General features: G+C 37.3%; 1 protein-coding gene across 1 annotated transcript in view; it reads right to left on the bottom strand.

Moving 5' to 3' along the window:
- LOC150079120 (docking protein 5-like) overlaps positions 1-24,544 on the bottom strand; it is a 453,516-nt gene extending 428,972 nt beyond the window's left edge. Inside the window, exon 1 of the mRNA XM_090384139.1 lies at positions 24,432-24,544. The gene's annotated coding sequence lies outside the window, so the exon portion shown is untranslated. The remainder of the gene's footprint in view (positions 1-24,431) is intronic.
- Between the last annotated feature and the right edge of the window lie 408 nt (positions 24,545-24,952).

Genomic DNA, 24,952 nt, shown 5'->3' with positions numbered 1-24,952 from the left:
ATTATAACTGCTATTTTAATACTTCATTTATATTTCAGAATTTATTTAAAGTAGTGCATCATGGAAGTAAATCGCTGCGAAGATGGATAGTGCTCCTTGCCATTAAGGGGGGGGGGGAACGTTTTGCATTCCTTATTTTTTATATCTTATCAAAACCGTTCTTGGATACGTCTTTTCACGATATTAGACTCAAGTTTTACATCTACAAACATTAATCACATATTATTGAAAAGGCTCACCCAAGCTTTGAGTTAATGATATTAACCAGAATTTAATGAGTTAAATTTTAAATGAGAATTTAGTCATTTGCACAAACGCTTCAATTATTTAATTGGTATTGCAAAAAATGAACTGCACAATAATAGCTGAACCAGTAGTGTTAGCAAGAAGATAAAGTATATTCCCTTTCCATCGATGAGAGAATTATTCAGACAGCAACGCGTTTCTCCTTCACATTCATTTCACATATTTTGTCCCATTCTACTTATGGGCAATGTGTTCATTTTTTACAGATGATGCAAAACCATAAGGCTTACCCATGGAGAGCAATTCCCCCTCCCCAAAAACACTTTTAGGTTAGCCATTGTGCAAAATGATCCAAGGGATACTGATGTGTAATGTAACGCACCGCAACACGTTTGAAAGCTATACAACTTATTTTCTTAGCATAAAATAACCTCATGATTTACTCCGCTCCTTTAAAGTTGCAGTGCAACTTTTAGAATAAGGGAGAAACGAGCTACTATCTGAATAATTCTCTCCGTAACATGTGCTACCGCGATGTTAAGTGGTTCCTGGCTCACTTTAACTGCATCTATTTGTATGCTAAATGAGTAAAGTTAGTCCAATTAATCTGATTTCTCTTCCACCGTGCTACTCCGACATGGCACTCCTGCAATAAATGAAGATACCAATAAGGAAGTGGTCACTTCTAACGACGTTGTCAGAAACTAACCTCCCATTTCAACTCTAGAAGAAGGATTTAGGTGGTGGGGGGGGACAATAAACATATCGATAACATAATACGTACATGAAGATACAGGAATGTAGGTGTAAGTTCCTGTATTTATAATGAAGCCACTGTGGTCAAGCATGTGTGCGCTACAGTACAACCTCTCCTGTTAACATCAATACTATCCAAAAAAAGTGCTGCCCATTAATATCTCCTAAGAGTAAAAAAGGGAATGGCAATTCTGCTATGAGATCATCCGGTTCGTATTGTGAATGTAAATCCAAGAAGTAAATAAATGGAGCAGGCTGCTGAAAATTAATGCGAGGAGGATGACAACTACCTCTCCCTTGGTAGTATAGATCTGCTGGAAGGGGTATGGCTGTCCACGTGAATTGCTATCACTTCATAGCATATCGTCATCCATTCTATATTAGATACTTCAATATTGAAGGAGCACTAGTCAGTATCACTGAAGCAGTCTTATCACCGAAACAACTATTAGTCTCCCATAACAAATATCAACGCAACTATGTCGTTACCAGAAACAGTTAAATACTCATTAAAAAAATATTGAATCAAGATAACCAGGAAAGCAACAAAAATGCACACATCAGTCATAACAACTTATTATTTACATTTTAAGAGGCTAAGGTTAGAAGTCTGAATAGAATTTTGCTGCTTCTTCTCTTGATACAGTTCAGTGAAGCAGATCAAAGTACAGTATCACTAATTTCTAACGTGGAACGTTGCGCCGTTCCACGCTTGTTAAAACTTAAGGTTGCAGTTCACACCTGATTCCCCCCCACACACACACACTGCTTCTGGTTCCCCATCACAAGTTCCCATATATATCTCGTGTTCACTTTATCAAGAGGAGGGCTCACACTTTTCTTCTCATAACTGAGGGGGCTCCTCTTCATTTTGATTAGTGTAAACGTATTTACTTCTATATCTTAAACAAATCCTTGTTGTAATTTAGTGTTCGGAAACACACTACAGCTTAAAATCTAACATTTAAAAAGAAAAGTAGAACGTGCAAGGTGTCGACTGTATAATTATGTAGATACAGTGAACAACTTCATTCTTCTGTGGGGATCGGAGAAGGAATAAGATAAGAATAGTTATAAAGAATGGTTTAAAAAAAGTTCGAATGTTTCGCAGTTCAAAGTAGTTTTCTCGTCTTCCTGAAGACTGAGAAACTTGGTTCTAATGTCAATTAATCCTTCACCTTCTTGGTATAAACTACGTAATTCCTATAAAGAAAAATGTGCAGAGCTTCCTGGAGAAAGGTATCGCCGTAGACATCAAATAAGTAGGGACATCGTGTCGTTAGTACAGAGATGGTGTTTGCTTCCTAACGTAAATCTAATCAGCTTTTGGCTGTGACCGATTACATGACTCTCTAACTCATCTAATCTAATCCTTATCGGATTTGTTGCGGAAAGTTTTCTCAACACCTCAGATCAAAGGTATTTAATCTAAGCAGAAAGCGCTGAAAGATACCTCATCAGACCTCGTTGAATGAAATGGCGCACTGAGTGCTCCGCGCAGACCACCTTTCTTTGCAACAACAGCAACTACGTTATGTAGTCAAGGGAAAACTTGCCGATGGTTCATTAGTGGTTCACAGGAAATGTTCATGCTGTGAATCAAGAATTGTCACGCAATTCGACAATTTGAAAACTAGCCAGTGAAGTCAGTTTTATGTTGGTTAAATGATCACCTAGTTTGAATATGAGCTTTTAATGATTCAGCGAAAGTTTCTTTTTCCCTGACTTTTATTTTAAGAGACCCAAGCAAATATTAGAGTCAAATATACTCTGGCTAAGAAATCAATTTTACAGACGAAAGATCTTTCATAATGAGAAAGGGCTGTGCGAATGAGACTGAGCAGGATTCATTTAACGATACTGAACTGAAGCTTCAGTTAAGCAAATCCAAAAATTTCACCACGGGCGCATCTAACCTTTGTAACATACAAGACGATTTATTATTCATAATATCATTTTATTCAGCTTAAGAACATAAAAATCTGTTTATAAACAGAAATTATCTTCAACTATATTTAGAAGCGTTGGGAAATTCATGCCACAACAGGTTTAATGTGTCCTCACGATTATCAATAATGCATCGCAGTCGGAGCGTGAAGTTGCGAAGAGAGTGCCACAAAGTTTCCTCCGATACAGAAAAAAAATTGTCTTCAATAGCCTTCTTTAGCGCAGAAATAGTTCTTGGATTCTTCTGAAACATTCTCTCTTTTATATAAATCCATAACATTGCACTCCAGCCCGTTGCCATACACCTCGGTGTAGCAGTTAAATCCACAGCTATCAAAATTTTCATCCGGGAATCCCAGGAAAACTCCAGTATGTGCCTTGCACCGTCATGCTGAAACCAGTTTTCATCTATGACGAGGCCATAGCTGTACAAAAATAGGCAAAAAAATTTGCCTTTTTTTGTACACTGAGGCTGATGTCACTTGTAATGTTTCCATCGAAAAACACTGGCTCAAAAATCTGAACACAGTAACCCTTTGTGCATGTAATGGATTATCAACAATAACGTGTAGATTCTCCACAGCCTAAAATCTTGCATTTTGCTTAATCAGTCTGAAAGTGCACGTCAGAAAAAAAAATAAAAACTTTGTTATAACGTTAGATTTTCGCTCGAAGGGTGAAATGAATTGCGTGGCAAACTAAACACGAAGTTCTTTCGCATGTGGTGTTAGTGGCCGGCTGGGCTGAAGCTGAATTTGTTAGGATATGCAGACGAGTCCGTCTTTCTTACTGTGCTGTAAGATATCCTCATCTGTTAATGAAAGTTTACGCACGCTTCCTTGGGCTTCGCAGCACGATTTATCGAGCTTCATTAACCCTCTCTGATGTTCCTAATGACGTTCGACCTGCATGATTTTTACTTTCGTATAAAACACTGCGTGTTCTCTCAAACTAATCCACTACCCTCAACACCGTTTCAGTTGTTAGACCGCCGCACACGCCAAAGCGTTGTCAGCATCTTCGTTGAACAGAAATAACTGAATTCCTACTTCTGTAGTATTCCTTAACAATAAACACTTTTTGCTCAACGCTGTACGCCACCGCATCCGACGTAAATCGGACACTACCTGTAAATCAACAGCTCCCACGCACTGGTACCAGTACCCATCGCTGGATGGGAAAGAAAACCAACTAAGAGAAGGAAAAGATAATAATAACAAATATCTGAAACAGTACATTGGGGTGGAGGGGCGAATAGCTGTACCTCCCTCACACACACAATCTCCAAAGCAGCGTTACTCTCACTCTTGAAAACAAACAACGCCATGGATGGGGTTGTTTGTTTCCAAGGGTGACCAAGTGCGAGGGGTGGTTGTTATGTCCGGTTACTATTATCGGTCAAGGAACTCTCTAACTATCCTACAGATGTTCATGATCGCGACTTTCTGGAGTTCCATGTAAGTGTTCTCTGGGAGACCTACTGCTGCTAGGTTCTTATGGAGACTCTTTGGCACCATGCTAATGGTTAATTGGGATCGTCATTACTGGTTCCATATGCCACATTTCTTTGACTTCCTGTCTTAGGTCTGTGTACTTCCTGTTCTTTTTCTCGTAAGTTTTATGAAGGTTGTTGGGGATGGGCACCGCTGTTCGTTTTTGGTAGGCAGCCATTTCCTTCTTGTCGATGAGGGTTACGTCTGGTCTGTTGTGCGATAGTAATAATAATAAGTCCCAAAGTTAAAATTCCAAATAATGACCAGAAAATTGTATGCAGCCCCTATACCTTAGAATTCTTAAATAGGCCGTGAGTATAGTACAGTATAGGGTTCGTTAATGTTTTTCTCTCTAATGCCAGTTTTTATCAATATTTCTATTTGGGCCCTTCTCGTGCCACGAAAGAAATAACCGAAAGCATTATTTTCTGTACAATTTATCACGAGTACCTATAACTTCGATAATGATTATTAAGTGGTATTAAAAGTTCATATTTAATAGATTTCTAAACTTTTTCAGTAAAATTCAATTTAAGCATCAATCTAGTCGGACCAACTATAGTCATCGAATCACTTTTTTTCAGATGGTAAACAAATCATTGCATCAACGCAACTCAGATATCTAATTATCTATCACGTCTAGAGGAACAGAAGTTAAACTTAAAAACCAAATTTTGAAATAAAAAACAAAATTAATCTCCATAACTCCCACCCTCGCAAATAGCATCGTGGTTTTATCATCCTTGTTCCCTAGTAGAAAATGTCTGAGTTCGAATTTCGCCAATAATGCAAAGAACTTTTATGGACTTTTTCACAACGTAGCCGAATTAGTCAGTCTGAGGAAAGGGTTGGATGTTTTATTGTTCTTCCGGAAACTCTGATTATTTTCGTTTTTCATTATTACTATTATCAATTTATTTCCGAAGAAATGTCCCTTTACAGCTATGCACCTAGAGGACACGAGTTACATACAGAAATTAAATAAATAATGACAGACATATGCATTGTGTACAGAGTCCAGATAAAATACACGGCCTTAAACAGCCTCTGGTAAAGATACATAAAAGTTCATAAAGATACAACAAAGCGTGGATAGAGCTGCATCTCCAAGAGACTCACCTAGAGCAAGACGAGGGCATACATTTCGCTCAGTGAATAAACCGCAAGCCGACAGAATAATACACGCAATTACGGTCTTAATATACTGAATCCTCGTGGATTTTTTTGAACTTTGTGGACTTTTCTTTCTAACATCGTGATGTGTATTGCTCACTCTCATTTTACTAATGCGTATTGTTTCGAGTTTCTTCGTGTTTTTATCGTTATGTTTTGCTATATATAATATTATATATCTATATATTTTGCTGTATAACGTTATATATTTTGTTCAGTTATTATATCAGTAACTGGGTTATTCACCGCTAGCAATATTTTGTGAAAACTGAGAAAGCCATAGCTCCCCCCCCCCACACACACAGAAACACAGCAGTAATCAGCAATGTTTGTATGACTTTTAACTTTTGTATTTGTATATTCCTATGAATACTGCGAATCTTCGAATCTCTACTTTTCCAAATAAAGAAGACTATTATTATTATTATTATTATTATTATAAATGAGAACCTTTCTTACGAAAAAATTCTCTTGCCCTCACTAACCCTACGATTATTTAAATTTTTTTTATTTCATCACTCCACATAACATTAATTATGTGTTTGTTAGCGGAAAAGTGTAGAATTCAGGCACTGTACAGAATGCCTGGCAAAGTATGAAAAAAAAAATTTCATAATTGCCTAGTCATTCTATACAATGCCTAGAAAAAGTGCTATTTCTCCCCTATGCCCTTGTGTAAAAATCGGGAAATGTGATTCACTTTCTTAACAGTATCATATTACAGTATCATATTTCCAAGCTGCACGTCTATGAAAAAAAAAAAAATTTTTTTATTTTTTCAAACATTCTATACAACGCTCGAATTTTAACTTTGCTGGTAAATATTCACATTCAATTTTCACAATCCAGCAATTACCGTTACACGTATTAGGCCACACGTATATATGACAATTTTCGATTTTCCCCCTCATTCAAATAGTTGGGTGATTAAAAATACTTCTAGAAATAGTTGGATGATTAAAAATACCAAAGAAAAATTGTAGAATGCGTTTCTTTTTCATGAATTATTTACGAACTGGTCAGACTCCAGCAAAGCTTTTATGGTATCGCCTCGCCTTTCATTCCAATTCTACAACTGCCAGCCTTCCGGCCATTTATTCCATTCTATTCGCTTTGGGTAACCTCATAAGTAAAACTACTCTCAGGAAAAATCTTAAAACCGTGAAATGATTAGAATACTGTAACGTAAGCGAAAGAAACATGCGCACATGAGAGGATGTTGTAACAGGAGAAAATCAGCGGATTGACGAACTGCAATGGAATAGTGGACTATAAAGGTGGGCTATAAAGCGGAGCAGAACCGCTTTGAGTTCCCGAGCGCTTGCCATTTCCTAACTCCCCGACTGCACATAATGACAATGGATTTTCATCCAACCAAAGTGTTCTGTTAGAAAAATGAAATCCTGGTCATTTGTCAAGCATAGAAATTTTTATATCTTTTTTTTACCCTCGGCTATAGAATAGGCAATACATGATTGGGAAAGATTACCAAGGGGAATCAAAGTGCATACGTAATGTGCTGGTGTTGTGATGACGGAGGGAAATAAAAAGTGTTATATGACATTGTTTTAGAATATACTGATAGTTTCTCAAATCAGCTCCCTTCTAGGGCGAAGCACCATTAGTAATAACAGCTTGTTACAGCAGTTAATTTTAAAACTAGATCGAGAAGAATCATACCCCTGCAGGCTGGGATGATTCAGCTCTCAATTTTCTATTTCCATACCTACCAGGAAGACAATTATTACATCATGGAGATAGTGTAAGATCAAGGTCAAATATTTATTTAAATAATAGTAGGGGAGAAAATGTTATTATTATATTTTTTTGTAAAATAATAAGAGAAGTTTACCTCAATATAATACGTAGAACACTTCCGTATGATACTCTCCAGCAATTAAAACGAAAAAAATCGAAAATCGTACATTACAGTAAAAAATAATTAAAAATCAATATTATATTTATTATATTAATTATTTTAATTGTGTTCAATTGATTTTTAATTATTTTTTACTGTAATGTAAGGTTTCGATTTTTTCGTTTCAGTTGCTGGAGAGTATCATACGGAAGTGTTCTACGTATTATATTGACGTAAACTTCTCTTATTATTTTACAAATATTGATATCAACGTAGAACGTATTGAGCATTACAGCTCTGGTTCATACTATCAAATATTATATTTTTATATAGAAAGTCTTTACAGTCAAAAAAATTAAACAAACAACGAGCAGTTTATACTTTTAAATATAAGAAACAGAAACAAAAGAGAATGATAGAGAATAAAAAGAGAATGAAAGAGAAAGCAACTGGAGAACAAGAAACAGCGCCCTTGCAAACAGCGGTGAGATAAACCGAAAGGGAGAAAAATATGAAGAGTCGTGAAGAAACTCGTACAAACATGCAACTCTAGAGTTAATTTAAGCAATCTTAAGTCCTTAAAAGGGGTACAACGACATCGAAATGGGACCTAAAGTTGACATGAAAAGACTTTGAAATGAGAGATAAACAATGAAAATTTAAATAATTATAAATTTGAGTTGTAGGCAAAAAATGAAAGAAAAGGAAAGGAACTCCCCTAGAACTAGAAAGTGGGAGTTTGTTTAAGAATAAACGTGCAATTTTCATGTGTACCGATCGTACCTAGGGCAAGTTTTTTCAGCCTTTCCCTAAGTAAAGTAAAAAAATAAATAAATAATAAAATAAAACGAATAGCAATGATTAATAGTGAGTGTAATTTTTAATAGTGAATGATAATGTTAACAGTGGGAATAATGCTTAATGCTGAATAGTGATGCAATGAGAAAAGTTAAAGTAAAACAGATTTAGAGAGAGAGATAAAAAATAGAACAATTTAAAGAAAGGGAATGGAAAATAGTAAGAAGTTGAAAATAAATTTAAAATAAACACTGTGGTTAAAGTTGGAAATAAAGAAAGTAAATGTGTTCCTTAAGAATTATAGATATCGTGTAATAATAGTATCGTAAGAATTGGAAAAAAGTAGGAATTAAATGTATAAATTTGGTATGAATTGAATCGTGTTTATTTTAAAGGCATTCGACTGTTTAAGAGAGCATGATTAACAAACATGCTCTAAAATGGTCAGCAAACATGCTCGAACAGCAGATAGCAATCTGTTGATTTAGAGAGAATTCTATTTATTGCAGTGATGGTGAACCTATGGGTCACGACAGGTGATACGCCAGCCTTCACCAACACCCGACAACAACTATTATCCCTGTTTGAGTTCAGTTCAGCTCTTGCATTCGTGTGAACAAGAAGTGCGTTGAATTATTTTGTGAAAGTTCAACAACAGTGCTGCAGAGGTAAGAAAACAGTTATTATCAATAAAGATTTCTAATTTCTTGTGAAATTCGTAATTTGTAATACAAAGTTTTTATTTCTTTAATATTCTAGCCCTGTTATGGAGGAACCTCAAATTAAAAAATCCCGATTGATAAAGGAAGTGGTCGAAGCTTTCAAAATGCATAGACTTAGAAGTATGGCGTTGTTGACAGAAATGGCAAATCATTGTGCCTATTGTGTCATGAAACTGTAGTAAGCAGAACGTGGAATGTAAAAAGACATTTTGAAACAAATCATCAGTGTCTTTTGGAAAAAGGTGAGGAAGAAATACATTTCTCAGCAGCTACACCACAAAGAGTGTCAATCAAATAACTTCCTTAAATTCTTAAGAGGCCTACGAATTTAACATCAGCAAGTTTTAGCATTGCTCATTCCATAGCTCAGCATGAAAAGGCTCTCAGTGAAGGATAATTTATTAAAGAAACTCTTCTGAAATGCGCACCATTTTGGTTTCAAGATATGCAAAATAAAGATGCTATTATTAGGCGTATTTCTGATTTACCAATCAGCAGAAATGCCATTAAAGACAGTGATGGCAATGATCTCCGATGTACGACATCAATTAAAAAGAGACTTAAATAATTGTCAATATTTTTCGATTTGTCTGGACGAAACTACTGATGTCACCTCATCGGGTCGGTTGGCCGTCATTTCTAGATTTTCCGATGGTCAGACAAAGAGAGAAGAGCTGGTAAAGAAAAATAAGTGCCAATAAGTACATCAGGGAACGAAATATGCAACATCGTTCTAAAAATGCTCTGTGACCTAAGCATTTATATGTCTAAAGTTGTGTCTGTGACGACAGATGGAGCATCCAATATGGTGGGAAAAAAAGTCGGATTTGTTTTGTGAAACTGTTTATGGAAACTATTGGACATCCAGTTGTGCCGTTTAATTGCATTATCCACCAGGAGATGTTATGTGCCAAGGCAGGATTCACAGAACTACATGATGTAATGACAGTTGTAACAAAAATAGTGAATTTAGTAGCTGCTGGACCCCTTCACAAGCGATAATTTTCTGCACTATTGCAGGAAGTTGAATCATCTTACAGCGGACTGCTTATGCAAAACTGTGAGGCGGATGGGCCGAGGAAAAGTCCTCGAAAGATTTGTGGAGTGCTACGAAAAAATTAAGTTATATGTTGAGAATAAAATTTTGGAACAGTTTCCTCGGCTCAGTGATTGTACATGGGTCATGATGTTTTTTACAGACCTCTCCGCTCATATGAATGAACGGAACTTTAAAGTTACAAGGTTTTGGCTATTGTGCCGTGAAACAGTAGTAAGCAGAACGTGGAATGTAAAAAGACATTTTTAAAGACAACGTATTGACGTTATGTTTGGATAGTAAAAGCCATTGAAACTAAACTTCAAATTTTCAAACGAGATGTAGGGACTAAAACTTATAAGTATTTTCCTCGACTAAAAAAAAATATTTTGAGGTGGTCAGCTCGGATGTGCAAAATGAAATGGAGCCCTTGCATATAAAGTACCAGCACATTTTAAACTCAATAACTGATCAGTTTGGCGGAAGATTTATTCAATTCAGAAGTTTAGAACAGACAATTAAAAAAATTAAGTATCCGGATGTAGTAGTCTACACTACTATGGAATTAAATGAATTCCAATGGCTACAAATTGAGGGATTAGAGCTGTTAGCAGAGTTCCAGGCCAGCATTTAGATTAGAAGCAGAGTTCCAGGCCAGCATTTGTACTCAAGTGTTTGTCGATCTGAGGTCTCAACTTGAGGATCTGGAAAAAAATCGCCTGCAGAATGAACAGTGCCACTACGAACAAGAAATTTTGAATGCTTGGAACCGAATACCGGAAACTTTTAGTACCCTTAAAAATCTAGCAATGGCTTTACTCACAATTTTTCCCTGCACATACTCCTGCGAGACCTCATTCTCGGCGTTAAACAACATTAAAACGGACAAAAGAAACCGACTGACACATGAAGTTAGTGCTGCTTGCTTGGGCTTGAAAAGTACGTACCTTCCATTTCAGACTTATCCGTTAAGACTCAGCAACAAAAAAGTCATTAATTGATGTTAATCAAATCAAATGAAATGTGTTCCATATTTTTTTTTCCAGTTCAATTCAAAATTACTATTAAAAGTAGGGTAATTTTTAGTGCACTATTTTAAGCCCAATTATGTGTGCATATCGTTTTCTCTATTGTAAATCACTGATTTTTCTTTTTCTCACTTTATACTTCTGCATAATTGCAGTTTTCCTCCTGTTGGATTAATATGAAACTGTTTTTAATAATGAAACTGTTTTTTTCATTATTAATATTTTACATGTGTCTGAGTTTGTTTTACTCTTATTTCATTTTTGTAATTATTTGACGTTTCAATTTATAATACATGATTGGGCTGTATTTTTTTTAAATAAATGAATATGTAAAGAATTGTTTCTCTTTTGTTCCGGGGGGGGGGGTGACACGCCAACAGAGTCAAGTTAGGCATTTTCCGAATTTTTGACACGCCGAGCCTAAAAGGTTCGCCATCACTGATTTATTGGATGGACGTGATTTAGAGAGTATTCTAGTAAATTGAGACAGTTTACAGGGAATCCTATTGATTATAGAGGGTGCATGATTTAGAGCATTCTACTGATTAGAAAGAGAATAATTTAGAGCATTCTATTGTGGCAAATTTTCTACGATTATATATTAGATTATATATTATACAAATTTTCTATGATTATATATAGGGTTTTTTTTTTTTTCTTTTCCTTTTTTTTTTCTCTCCCAGTTGTATATACACTGAGTGGTCACCGAATTATGACTACCCATATGAAAACTGAATGCGACCCGTTGACCACGTGAGGTACGTGACCTACGTAGCATAGATAAGGTGTCAGTGGTTCAGTAGGTAGTAAAATTCCCAGCGTGATGGGTAAAAGGAAGGATTTGTCGGACTTTGATAAAGGACAGATTGTGGGAGCTCGACGAACTGGTGTCTTGATTTCCCAAACGGCTGAGCTGGTGGGGTGTTCGAGAGCCGCCGTAGTTAAAGTGTACCAGGACTGGCGTCAAAACGGTCAAACAAGACCCGACGGCAAAACTGCAAAGGTCAGCGAAAGGTTGATGTTAGAGGTTAGAGCCAGGTCCGACGACTCGTACAGGCGAACAGGCGTAGCACTGTTGAAGAGTTGACTACCCAATACAACATGGGCCAACCCGGAACAATATCGGGCATGACCATGCGTCTCACGCTCTATGGGTTATACCCATAGAGCCTATGGGTTATACCAGCAGACGACCCCTACGGCATCCTCTCCTAACCAAGGTTCATCGGCGTAAAAGACTCGCCTGGTGCAAAGAGCATGCAAGCTGGAGGTTAGAAGACTGGAAGAAGGTGTGCGTCGGATGACTCACGTTATTTACTCCACACAGTGGATGGTTGTGGGATTTGGCGTCAACGACATGAGGCTCTTGATCCATCATGCACCGTATCAAAAGTGCAGGCCTGTGGAGGCGGTTCTATGGTATGGGGCATGTTTCACTTTCGGGAACTTGGACCCCTGGTGCATGTAGAACAACGTATCAGTGGTCTCCGCTATCGTCAACTGCTTGCTGACTGTGTACACCCCGCTATGTTACACTTTTTCCCGAATGGCGATGTGTCTTCCCAGATGACAATGCGCCGAGCCATCGGGTACTCGTGCAGGAATGGTTTGGGAAACACAGTTCTGACTTCCAGCATATCGACTGGCCTATGAACTCCCCCCCCCTATCAATCCCATAGAGCACTTGTGGGACACTATGGAAAGGCATATCAGGGATCTGGATAAACCAATCACCTCCTTAGCTGACCGCATTACACAGCTTGGTTGGCTATACCTCCCGAATCGTTCCGACATCTTGTAGAATCAATGCCACTTCGGCTAGCTGCTGTACTGAGGGTAAAAGGAGAACCTAAGAAGTATTAGGTAGGTAGTCATAATTCAGTGATCGCTCAGTGTAATATATATATATATATATATATATATATATATATACACGTTTGCAATAGATTTGTAGAGTTTACACCATAAACTGGCTTCCAGTTTTTCGGTAAGATAAATTGTAAATGGATATGGCGGGGGGAATTTAATAAAGTTGATATTTAGAGGAAATAACTGAATTGAATTATATGTGTTGAATTACAGGTATTAGATAACTGAACTGAATTATAGGTATAGCGTATTAGAAGTGTTATGAAAGCTTGAATTAGAACGAAATTTTCAAAGTTTTGATCAGTGATTGACTTTATAGAGTTTTTTTGACTAAAAAAAACAATGATTAAGAGTTAGTTTTTTTATACTTAACTGTTACCGTAAAAAAAAACTAATTTTGAGAATATTAAGAGTGATTGCTTGCATATATATATTTTTTTCATTTTAAATTAAATGTAGTAGTATAATAGACTGGTAAAAGCTCAATAAAAGTCACTGATCTAGTTTCCCATTGTTTAATTAATTTAATAGAATAATAAATAAATAAAACAAAGTAATAATATAAACAGAGTGAACTTAGAGAAGGGGTAAGGTATACATTGGAAAGTGTTATTCTTTACTGTGTGGAATACATACCAATATACATATTTAAGATACACATATATTATACATATGTATGTAAATTACCTTGGTATAATAAATGTTTTGTTTTATTCTATGTTGTGTCTGCCTCATTTGTTCATGCCAGATGATAAGCATTGCGGGCCTTAGTGCTTTGGAGGGGGGGGGGGAATGTTGTCGCAAATTTTTACAATAATTGTGAATCAGCGATCGACTAAGGTTAAAATGTGCATGCGTTCGTGCTTGGAGACAGTACTGAACTACCATCCTGATCCAAATGAAAATTAAGTATTTGTGGCGGGGTGGTGACACAAAATAATAAATCGTATCAATTCATCTGTCACATCTGTTATCCTTAATCGCTTTCTGGACCTCATGCCCCCAACTTTTCCTTCCACCTCTTCCTTCACAATCTCTTACCTCGCAACACATGTCCAACCCAAATCTAACTGGTTTTTAATTTCAATTCAGTATTTCTCCACAGACTTCTGACTATTTCAGTCAAACATTTTTTCTCACTCACTTTATCGACCCAGCGTATCCTTTTCATCCTCTTCCATATTCACATCTCAAAACCTTCCAATATTCTGATATCTTCCATCCTCGATTTCCATGTTTCTACTTCGTAAAAATCATACTAAAGTATAAAAAAACCCCAATTGTTTAACAAAAATGTATACTGTACTGATACTATGTAGTCGTGACAACGTATAAACATAACATTTTTTTTTTAATTCTCTCTTTTCTTGCTTCCTTTTCTCCTTCTGCTATAGTTTGTTTATTACTGAATCCTGCGTACCTTTCTGGATAATGTGATTTCTTTAAATAATCTAAAACTTCATTTTAGCGTCAGAAAATCTCAGTGCTGCTACATTTAATCGGAAACTTTATGAGACGTTGCTGCTGAAAAGAAACACCGTGAAAGAATTTGGAACAAACAAAGCGTTGGACGAAAGAACTCGCGATTTTGTAAGCTGTGGGTATAGCCTCAATACTACTGTGACATGAGGGAAGCAATAAATGAAATCCTACGACAACTCACGCCTTGTATGGAATGAGGCAAGGTACTCCTAAGTAGAGCCGGAAAGTGTTTAGCGTTGCGTGCTTTTCGTACACCATTTTCATTTCATCCAAGCGTCTAATCCCGCCTTTGAAAGCATCCTCTTTTCCTTTCAATAACAGGTAACCCGCAAATGCTAACAATTGGATGCGCGTTTTCAATTTTAACAAGTTAATATCATCTACAGCTCAACCGTAACTACAAGGCGATGGAGCCCAACTCTCCGTCGGATCATGACCTTCCGCATTCAAACCGACGCGTGTGCCTCACTGATTATCGGCCATTGTAGTTGGCGCAGAGGACGCAAACATCGGAACTTTCTGCACGTTTGGGCTATTGCTACTACAAGGTTTCTTTGATAGCAGCAATTTATGTGACAGTGTTCTGTTTGGGCGTGCGCTCTATCTCTCTCTCGCGCACACACACACCCACACACAGTTTGAATTTCAGAAAAGCATTTGATTCAATGCTTCATGCGAGATTACTGTATAAGCTGGAACATGTTGGAATCACGTGGAAAATCTTTAGATGAATGGCACAGTAGGAGGTAGAGAATTGTGATTATTGGCATGGATTGGTACTGGGATTATTGTTTATTATTATTATTTCTCCCTGATTGATAATAATAATAATAATAATAATAATAAACAATAATCCGCGGCGGAACCACACTTCTTATGAAATCTGAAGGGTAGCCAATAATCACAAGTCTCTACCTCCTACTGTGCCATTCATTAAAGATTTTCCACGTGATTCCAACATGTTCCAGCTTATACAGTAACCTCGCATGAAGGATTGAATCAAATGTTTTTCTGAAATTATTATTATTATTTGCTTAAACGACATCGATGAAGGGAGGGAGGTGTGATGTCCTTGAGGATGATTTATATAGACTTCAGGGATGCTGTGAAAAGTGATAACTGTTTTAACTCTGCGAAATGCAAGGACATACACTTAGTATTAGTATAGCCATAGAGTGCAAGGAAGCCACAGGCTTTTGCTGCACTGGCCAAAAAAAAAAAAAAAAGAAGGTAGATAGGAAAATACAAATTATGCACTTCCCTCCTCATGTAGGTGCCCAGTTGACTTTTGATTGTCCTCAAACTGTCAGTCTCAACTACCTGCGGAGACAACTTGTTCCAGCAGTCAAAAATTTGCTGGCTAAAAGAAAACTTCTTACAATATAGTCTAAACCTTCCCCCCCTCCCCTGTAATTTGAATTTATGGCTTCTAGTTCTGCAATTCTTAATAACAGTGAAAATTCCTCCTTCAATCATTTTCCTAACCCCTTTCAGAGCGTTATAAATCTCAATCAGATTCCTTCTAAGGTGCCTGATTGCCAAACTCTGCAGCTCGAAGCCTTTCCCATACGGTCGCCCATTTGCCAATCTCACCATGTGAACTGCCCGTCTTTGGACCCTTTCAAGAAGCTCAATGTCCTTTTTTTTATATGAGATCTCCATACTTGGAGATCTCATCAAATGCAGTCTTATAACTGTCTTACACAGTGGGATTATGACGTGTATATATCTACAGCGTAATGTTCAATAAATCATCGACAGGACACCATGGGCTTTCCTGGTCGCCTACTAAACTATTATATTTAGGCCACCCGAATAAATAAATTCATCTGCCGTGCTGTGTGTCTTATGTCTGTAAATTCTGTAAATTGTGTGTGTTTTATGGTCGATTTGTCTGTTTGCTGGACGAAAAATCCCAGTTTCTGGGGGAGAAAAACCTTACTAATCTACGCCTCAGACCGACTAACTCAGCCACAAAGTAAAAAAAGCCCATTGAAGTTCCTCGCGTCATCGACGAGATTCGAACCCGGGTCTTTTCCACCCGGTGTGGGGAGGACGGTGACGATACCACTGTGCTACCCGCGTAGACTCTTTCCTGACCACCTGTTTACACTCCTCAGAAAACTTCATATCTGCCCGTAACGTAATTCCCAGATCCCTCTCTTCCCCTACAATTTTTAATTCAACTCCGCCAAGTATATAATTTATTTTCGGATTGGTTGCTATTCATCAAACCTTACGTTTTGCTGCATTAAAACTTAGCTGCAACTTATCTAACCATTCTTGAAGCCTGTTCACTTCATCCTGAAAAAGCGCTGTTTGGCACTAGTCATTAACGACTGTCCCAATCTTTACGTCGTCTCCAAATTTTTTAATCTTCAATCGTTTATGAAAATTAGAACCAACAGTGGTCCAAAAACCTCCACTTCCGACCTTACACCAATCTGAAGAATATCCATTGTTCACAACCTTTTGCCCTGCACTTCATCTTAGAATCTTTCCAGTAATCCCAATATGTCTCAGCTTATACAAATGCTTTGCTAAAGTCCAAATAAACTATGTAAAATTGTTCGTTACATCCAGCTCAATGAGTAAACTGTGTCAAATTAGCACACTAGCTTAATTAAACATGATTTTCCCCTCAACACAACCATGTTGTGCGTCCTTCAGAATGCCATTACTTTCTAAGTGTCTCTAAATTGCACTCTTAATCATAGCTTCTAAGACTTTCCCCCACGATTGAAGTCAGACTAACCAGTCTGTAGTTACTAACTTCACTCTTAGAACCACCTTTATTTGGCAATACGCTGGCACTTCTCCAATCCAACGGAATTTCTTCCGAATCCAATGATGCCCTCATAATTAACCTCACTGGTTCAATTCACTTTCTGGCCATCACTTTCCCTCCCTGTACTTGGGCAAACAGGAGAGGGAGTATATAAGAGTACTGCTAAATTATGTGTAACTGACAGCGGGGTTGCCATTGGTTGATTGGGACCGCTTTAAGTAATAAATATCAATATCAATCCCTCAAAAGTACTCGGTCAATTCCATCAACTTTGGGAGCCTTACTTGCCTTTATGCTCGACAGTTTTTCTTATAAACTGTAAATCTGTAATTTAAATCACTAATTTCATATAACAGCCTCACTGGCACATCCTCTTGTCAGCATGAAGGGTGTTTCTTCAGTGAAGATCAATGCAAACTGCCTGTTCAATTCATCTGCAACATAAGCTGAGTTTATGACTTTCCCACACACACACACAGTGCACACAAGAGTCTAATCTGATTCGCTTTTTTTCCCCACGAAAAATTCCTTTTCCTCCTTGTTTGCTCTTGGCCAGTACTTTTTCATACGAGCCTTGGCCTCTCTAACCTTATCTGTGATACTATTACAAATCAACTTGTAAAATGGCATATAGCATCTTAAACTATCAAAGTCCCCTTTTAAATTTCTTTACCCGTGTCTTTTCCTTTAACTACTGCAACATTTTTTTTTTTCATCTTCCAACTGACAACTGCGTGATCACTACTTTGCATTTTAAGCACATCTAATTCTTGAGTAATGATGAGTTTGCTCGCTCTCTCTCAGCTGGTCGAATGGCGCGTAGCCAGGTGGGCAGGAGAAGAAGTGCGTAGCACACGCTTCTTGATTAGACCGGGGTTCGAGCCCGTGACCACCAAATACGGAGGATGCGGAAAGGTCAGGAAATGACCACCGCATATCCCCGGAGCAATATGGCCTTAGTTGCTAATGCTCCTAAAAACCAAACAAACAAACAACAACTGCTCGAATTCTTCTTTTTTATCTGTTATTATGATTAAATGCATATTGTCAAATCGATTCTGTAAAGAAAATCATTCAGTTAACGGTGTCAAACACAATTCAAATTCAAACTTTGCTTCCAATTGCACATTATGCAACTTCATTTCATAGATGTGAAATGTCTGTTTCAACGTCTATACAGTTATCAAACAAAGCATAAATAGGAAAATATTTTTTCGCGACGTTTGAAAAGCTTTCATATGAACAAAATTTTAAAAGAGAGAGAAGAAAGCTTCCTTGGTTTGGTCAAATCATTCGCTTTTCTTTATGTGAAATTCAAATTCTTTACACAAAGAAAAGCGAATGAGTGACGAGATTACTAGGAGCAGAAAAATAAATAAACCGATGACAGATACGAATAACAGACTGGTATATGTAAGAGAGGGTAAAAAATATTATTTGAAAGGAGAGAAACAATTCGAATGAGATGAAGTATATTCAATAGACAGAGAAAAACGGTCAATGGAATGGAATGATTTCTTTGTGAAGTTAAGAAATTGTTTCCAGTAATTCGCTAAGAAAAGGGTTGCGGCAATGGAACAGAGCTAAATTAATCATGGTATTTTTTTTCTCAAAATAATTTCCAACCTAATTTAGGAAAAATGAGACAAGGGGAAAATTATACACCTCTGAAAGAAACGGGGGGGGGGGGCAATGTTGGTGTCAGTGTGGTTTAAGAGCTGAAATATTATTAATAGGAAAAATATTGCAATAGAATACATTCTCTTAAAACTTGCAATGTGATAGGCTATGGTCGTAAATGCTGTTCATGTATTCACTTAACTTTAAAATTTATACACTCTCGTAATGTTATATTTTATTCCTAAGAAAACAACTGAAAGCAAAACACTAGCATCTTAAGCTAATTAACATGCAAATTAGAAAGCACTGAAAGATGCCCCCATCAAAGATGCCCCATCCCTGGCCGTGGACCAGTGTTTACTCGTGAAAAACAAAACAAAACAAAACTTACAAGAGAATTATATTTCTAAGATAATTAGAAGGGGCGTAATTACAGAGAGTAGCGAGCATAATCGTGGAACTTGTTTATCTCTTTTCACCAAGTTCCGTATAATTAGTTCATCTGGGAAGAACTAATTATGTATAAGGACACGATGAATCGAAGAGTTGGAAGAATAACGTATATTTTGCTTATAGTGAAAGCATGATTTTTGAAGCACTAAAAATCGGCTGAAATTTGAAGGTCGACATATGTCAAGTATAAAATCCTTTAAATAAAATCAAGTACAAAATCCTTGACTTAAAGGCACCTGTTTAACGTTAGAAAGTTTAATACCAATATATTCATAATTTATTACATACATATTTAGACAACTATACATTTGTTGCTCATTTTTTAAAACACAAGTATCACGTTCATTAGATGAAAACACTTCATGGAATTTTTTTGGATTTATTTTCAGGTTTACGTTTGAGATTGATAATTTCTCAAGGTATGTTTACGCTGGAACGCATTTTTGATGTTTTGAAACAAAATGATTTTAACAGAACAGACCTCAATATACATCCATGCTGAGTTTTACAGTTATTACAGTTTACAAATGGACTGTACACACAGAGAACACACAGAGAACAAATGTCAGTAATACTAACACATGTTCATATTGATAAGAACAATAAGGAGGCAAAAATTCTTGAAAACTTTATAGGGTTATTTAAAGCTTTAGATCAAAGTGGTGATCTTAAGCTTCAAATAACCTTATAAAGTTTTCTTGTAAAGTCTGCTGTTAAATACGTTAGAAAAGTATAATACAGACATTAACAATTGCAGATGGCAATTTTATGAAACTAGTTCAAATGTCAAGGGGCAATTGTTGGGACAATAAATACTGTATATGCAATGATCAGAAGCGACATTGGAGTGTACGTAAACTCCAATTCAAACGCAAAAAGAGAAGTTCTGTGAAGAAAGAAGCAGATTCAGTGATATATTGAATTTCAAAATCTCAATCCAGTCAACTGGTAATAAGTACAGAATTTTCAGTCAGTCGCATTAGGAAAAAAGAAAACCAATTTTGATGAAACTTGTGAGGATGAATCATTAAATGATACAAAGGAAAACTTTAAAGTCTCATTTTACTTAACGTTATTCGACATTGTAAAAAGTCAAGTTAGAACAAATTTTTGATAATCTCCCTAAGATAATTGGTAAATATGATTTTTTGCTAAAGATTAACAATGCTAGTACCCTATGAGAGGTTATTGTATAAGCTAGAACATGTTGGGATTACTGGAAAAATTATAAGATGGACTGCTAAGTGCTGCAGGACAGAAGGCAGAAGATTGCTATTAATGGATATTCTTCAGATTGCTCTTAAGTCACAAGTGGGATCCCCCAGGAATCGGTTCTTGGATCATTGTTGTTTCTGATTTTCATAAACGACATTGACGATGGGGCAGAAGGCTTGATGTCAAAATTTGCAGACGATGTAAACTTTGTTAGAGTAATTAATGATCAGGACCAAGCAGCGCTCTTTCGGGTTGTCTTGAACAGTCTTCAGGAATGATCAGAAAAGTTGCAGCTGTGTTTTAATGCAGTTAAATGCAAGGTATGGGGGGGGTATATTCCCTACACTTAGGGAATATTCCCCCAAAAATAAATATCCACATGGTGCGGTTGAATTAACAGTAGAGGAAGAAAGGGATCTGGGAGTTACGATATGGGTAGATATGAAATTTTCTGATCAGTGTAAACAGGCGGCCAGGAAAGTCCATGGTGTTCTATCAATGATTTATCGTACGTTATCCTGTAGAGATAGGGCGGTCATAATCCCACTGTATAAGGCAATTATAAGACCACATTTGGAATATTGTGTTCAAGTATGGAAATCTCATCTGAAAAATGAGCTTCTTGAAAGGGTGCAAAGATGGGCAAATGGCACGGTGAGATCGGCAAAAGTGCGAACGTATGAGGAAAGACTCCGTACATGTGGGCTACAGAGCTTGGCAACCAGGCATCAGAGGTGACTTGATTGAAGTTTATAAGGCTCTGATTGGGGCTAGTAAAATTTATGATGGTGGAATTTTCAAATTTCTATAACATAAATTCAAATTACGGAAGAAAAGGTTTAGACTAGAATGCAGGGAGTTTTCTTTTAACCAACGAGTCGTTGATTGCTGGAAAGGGTTGCCTTCGCAGGTAGTTGAGGCTGATAGTTTGAATAAATTCAAAGGTGAATTGAACAGTTACCTATGTGAGGAAGGAAGCAAATAATTTGTATTTTCTTATCTACTCGGTTTTTCACCCCGGACAGTACAGCAAAAGCCTGTGGTTTCCTTGCACTATATAACAAATACTATTACCACTATTCCTAAAATGTGACCAAATCTGTCCTTTCCAATTATCGTCTGGCTGCACTTTACTGTTTCCAAAGTAATGGAAAAATTCATTATCAAAAGCTTACATCTGATCAGTGATCGAACCAAGGATGGATTCCATTGGTGTTAATCTACCAGTGATATCTCGGCATATAAGTTTAGTGAAACTAAAGTAGTTGTTTCCAAGGTTTTTGAACGTCTTGGGCATAAAGGTCTTATTAAAAAAACAACTTCCAGCTTATGTTTACCTTCTGCTTTTTGCAAATTAACGAATATCTTTTCCTGACATTCTTAAATAATTCTTAGGTTTAGTTCTTTCTCTCACTTTTTTTCTTGGATATTAATGAACTCCTTCCACCGACTGCATATCCTATCCATATTTTTTTCATCAATAGCGACATTCTATTTGCCACTTAGAGAAATCTTACTCCGCACAAACGACCCACTGAATATGCACTCTTTTAAAAAAATGGGGGGGGGGGAGAAACTGTGATATTAAGGCCACCCGAGAACAATCTCATCTGCCTGTCTGTAAAATTGAGTGTCGTCTTTGGTCCATTTATCTGTTCCTTGGGGGAATGGGAAGGGCGCAGGCTATTCACGGCTGAGACCAACTAAATCAACCACAGAGTGAAAAGAACCCATAAAAGTTCTCGCGTCACGGACGGGATTCGAACCAGGACATTTGTAACCCAATATAACGGAGAACAGTGATTATAACTACTGTGCTACACGCGTAGACATATCGACTTTCTTGAAATGCCCATCTTCAATGGGGCGAAAACTTAATTAACTTCAATCCTTCGTAAACTCAGCCCTGTTATTGACCGCAAAAAAAAAAAAAAAAAAAAAAAAAAAACACAGAAAAGCGTTTCTCCTGTACTCATATTTGATAATACTCAGATAGCTACCCAATTCTTTACTGACATTAGAAGGCAGTCGACTCTCTCTCTCTCTCTCTCTCTCTCTCTCTCTCAATGACGCGAGAAATTTTATGCCCCCCCCCCATCCACACACACACACACAATGCGGCTGAGGTTAGTCGGTCTCAGGCGAGGATAGCATGATTTTTCTCTCCCGGAAACTCGGTTTTTCGTCCAGCAAACCAACCACAGAACACTAGTAATTTCCGGACATATTATACACGTGATTCCCCAAAATCCTCTCCCCTAGACTATCCAAAACAATGCGATCTAGTTGGCTAATGTTCCTCCTCTTACAAACTCTGCACTCTGTCACACAGATGTTCAGTTTCTCCTGCGGGTCTTTTCTGTATTTAAGTGGGGACGGACTGTTTTTCTGAATTGGCATTTGTAATTCCTCTACTCTCTTCCAAACCATACGAGCACGTGCTTCGAACTAGTCAACTTCCGTTTATTGTCTAACTCCAAACTCAGAGAACTAATTTTTCTCTTCCTCATTTATACCTTCAGCTTTTCCTCAAATTGTAATTTTCCAAAAATTACAATCTACAGAAGTTAAACCCGAATGCCAACATGTATCTTCAAAATTAGTTGCTCGTTACTTTCCATTTCGTATTTCAGTCAACTGTTTTCATTGCGGTCAGCACAGTGGAAAGCCGTGGACCAGAAGTCAGTAGGGATATCGGGATATTTGATAACATTTGGGTGGACAGTCAATCAACGACTTATATAATATTCTTTTCGAATAAAATAAAGAGGGAGAAACCAAAAACACCACTTCTCTAAAGAAGTGATGTTTATAAGGTTCTCAATTTCATTTCAATTATTGTGGATGTGAGAATACGTGTCCTCTGATAAAGATAATTGTCACTTCAATTTGCTTTCATTTTTATAATAATTTTAATTTTAATTTGATTATTAGGTTGCCTTGGTACTCAGGTAGCAAAATTACATCATGCCAAATACAACCCTAATTGTTCCATTTGTTCCCCTATTCGCGGTTTATAATTAGTCTTATTTTTCTACAGTAGTTTATATTACGGTTTGTAATATTGTCTTGAAAATGATAAAAAAAAAATACATAAATAAATAAGGTGTGACTGAATCTGAGAAATATTTAAATAGCAATGTTTCATCTTACATCGTTTAGTTGTAATTTTATCAGAGCAGTGAGCGGAACGTGGCTAATACATCGATATAAAATATTATGTTGAAGTGTTTATTGTCCATTATGGAAGAACTCCGCCAAAAAGCAAGACACCGTATAATAACTGAACGAAACCCTTCAGAGAACTCCTGAATAAACAGAAGGAGATAAACCACAGTCGAACCATCCAGCTGTGTTCTAAAAAATTAACCTTAATTTTTTTATTGAGCCCATTAATAACCTTGTTGCTCAGAAAAGTAAATTTAATAGGGAACTGAGAAAGAATTTCGATCATACGAATCGGTAAATGGAAAAGGGATATCCTTACAAAATCCGCGAAGTGGTACACAAGAAAAAAATCTAAAATGGACATTAGAAATTTCAATTACAAATAGAGATTTCAAACTTTCGCTGAAAGCAGATTAAATGTGTTTGTTTTAAAAGATTTTCTACCTCTTTCCACTCTCAATTATATGCTAAAAACATCTCTGGGTAACCCAAAATCTGAATCGAATTAATCTTCAAAAACCTTAAAGAAAATGAAAAATTCCTTAGCAGAGAAATGGTTGCCATGACGACATCAGCAAAACGCTGCTTGAAAGTTCCCGAACTGCCTATTACGTGCCAGTGCTGCTGAGACTGCTCTGCACATCTCAAGGATCGCAAGCTCTGACGCGTGTACGAACTGAGACAACTCTATGAAGTCTGCACTCCGCGAAGTATGCACCCCGAGCTGCTACTACACCTGCTACCGGAAAGTAAATCCTTAGTAATTTGGTGTCACTTACCTTTGCTCGGGCGGATATAGTTCCGTGTCTTAATAATGTGCACGATTATTCCAACTGTTCCTTCCCTCCTTGTTACTACAAACACACAGCACTGCGTAAATTTCGAGGGAATATGAGCATGACGAAGGAGGGAGAGAGCGAGCAAGCGAGAGAGAGAGAGAGAGAGAGAGAGAGAGAGGGGGGGGATAAGTCTATACGTAGCACGAGAAGACGATGAACGAACCAGTTCTCCAAAAGCCTGCAGCCACTACTGCAACCACTGGCAATGGCGTTACAACAAAACCTGAAGAACCCCCTTAAACACTGCCTTTGGCAGGTAATTTTCCTGAGGTATGCGTCCGCTGTCGGTCGACTAGGTCAGAACTGTTCGGTGTTCGGAGGCGATGGTGAGGGGGGGGGGGGAGCACAAAGATAAAGACGTGTCGTGACCTTACTTGACGGTAGAGAGTTCGCGGTCTCTCTCTCTCACTCGTTCGTGAAGATAGTTCTTGTTACAGCGCTGACGGTGTGATACCATATGA

The sequence above is a fragment of the Mastigoproctus giganteus genome, chromosome 10, assembly GCF_048544385.1.
Source record: "Mastigoproctus giganteus isolate SK-2022 chromosome 10, ASM4854438v1, whole genome shotgun sequence".
Taxonomy (NCBI): Eukaryota; Metazoa; Arthropoda; class Arachnida; order Uropygi; family Thelyphonidae; genus Mastigoproctus; species Mastigoproctus giganteus.
This window is presented reverse-complemented; position numbering and strand designations above follow the sequence as displayed.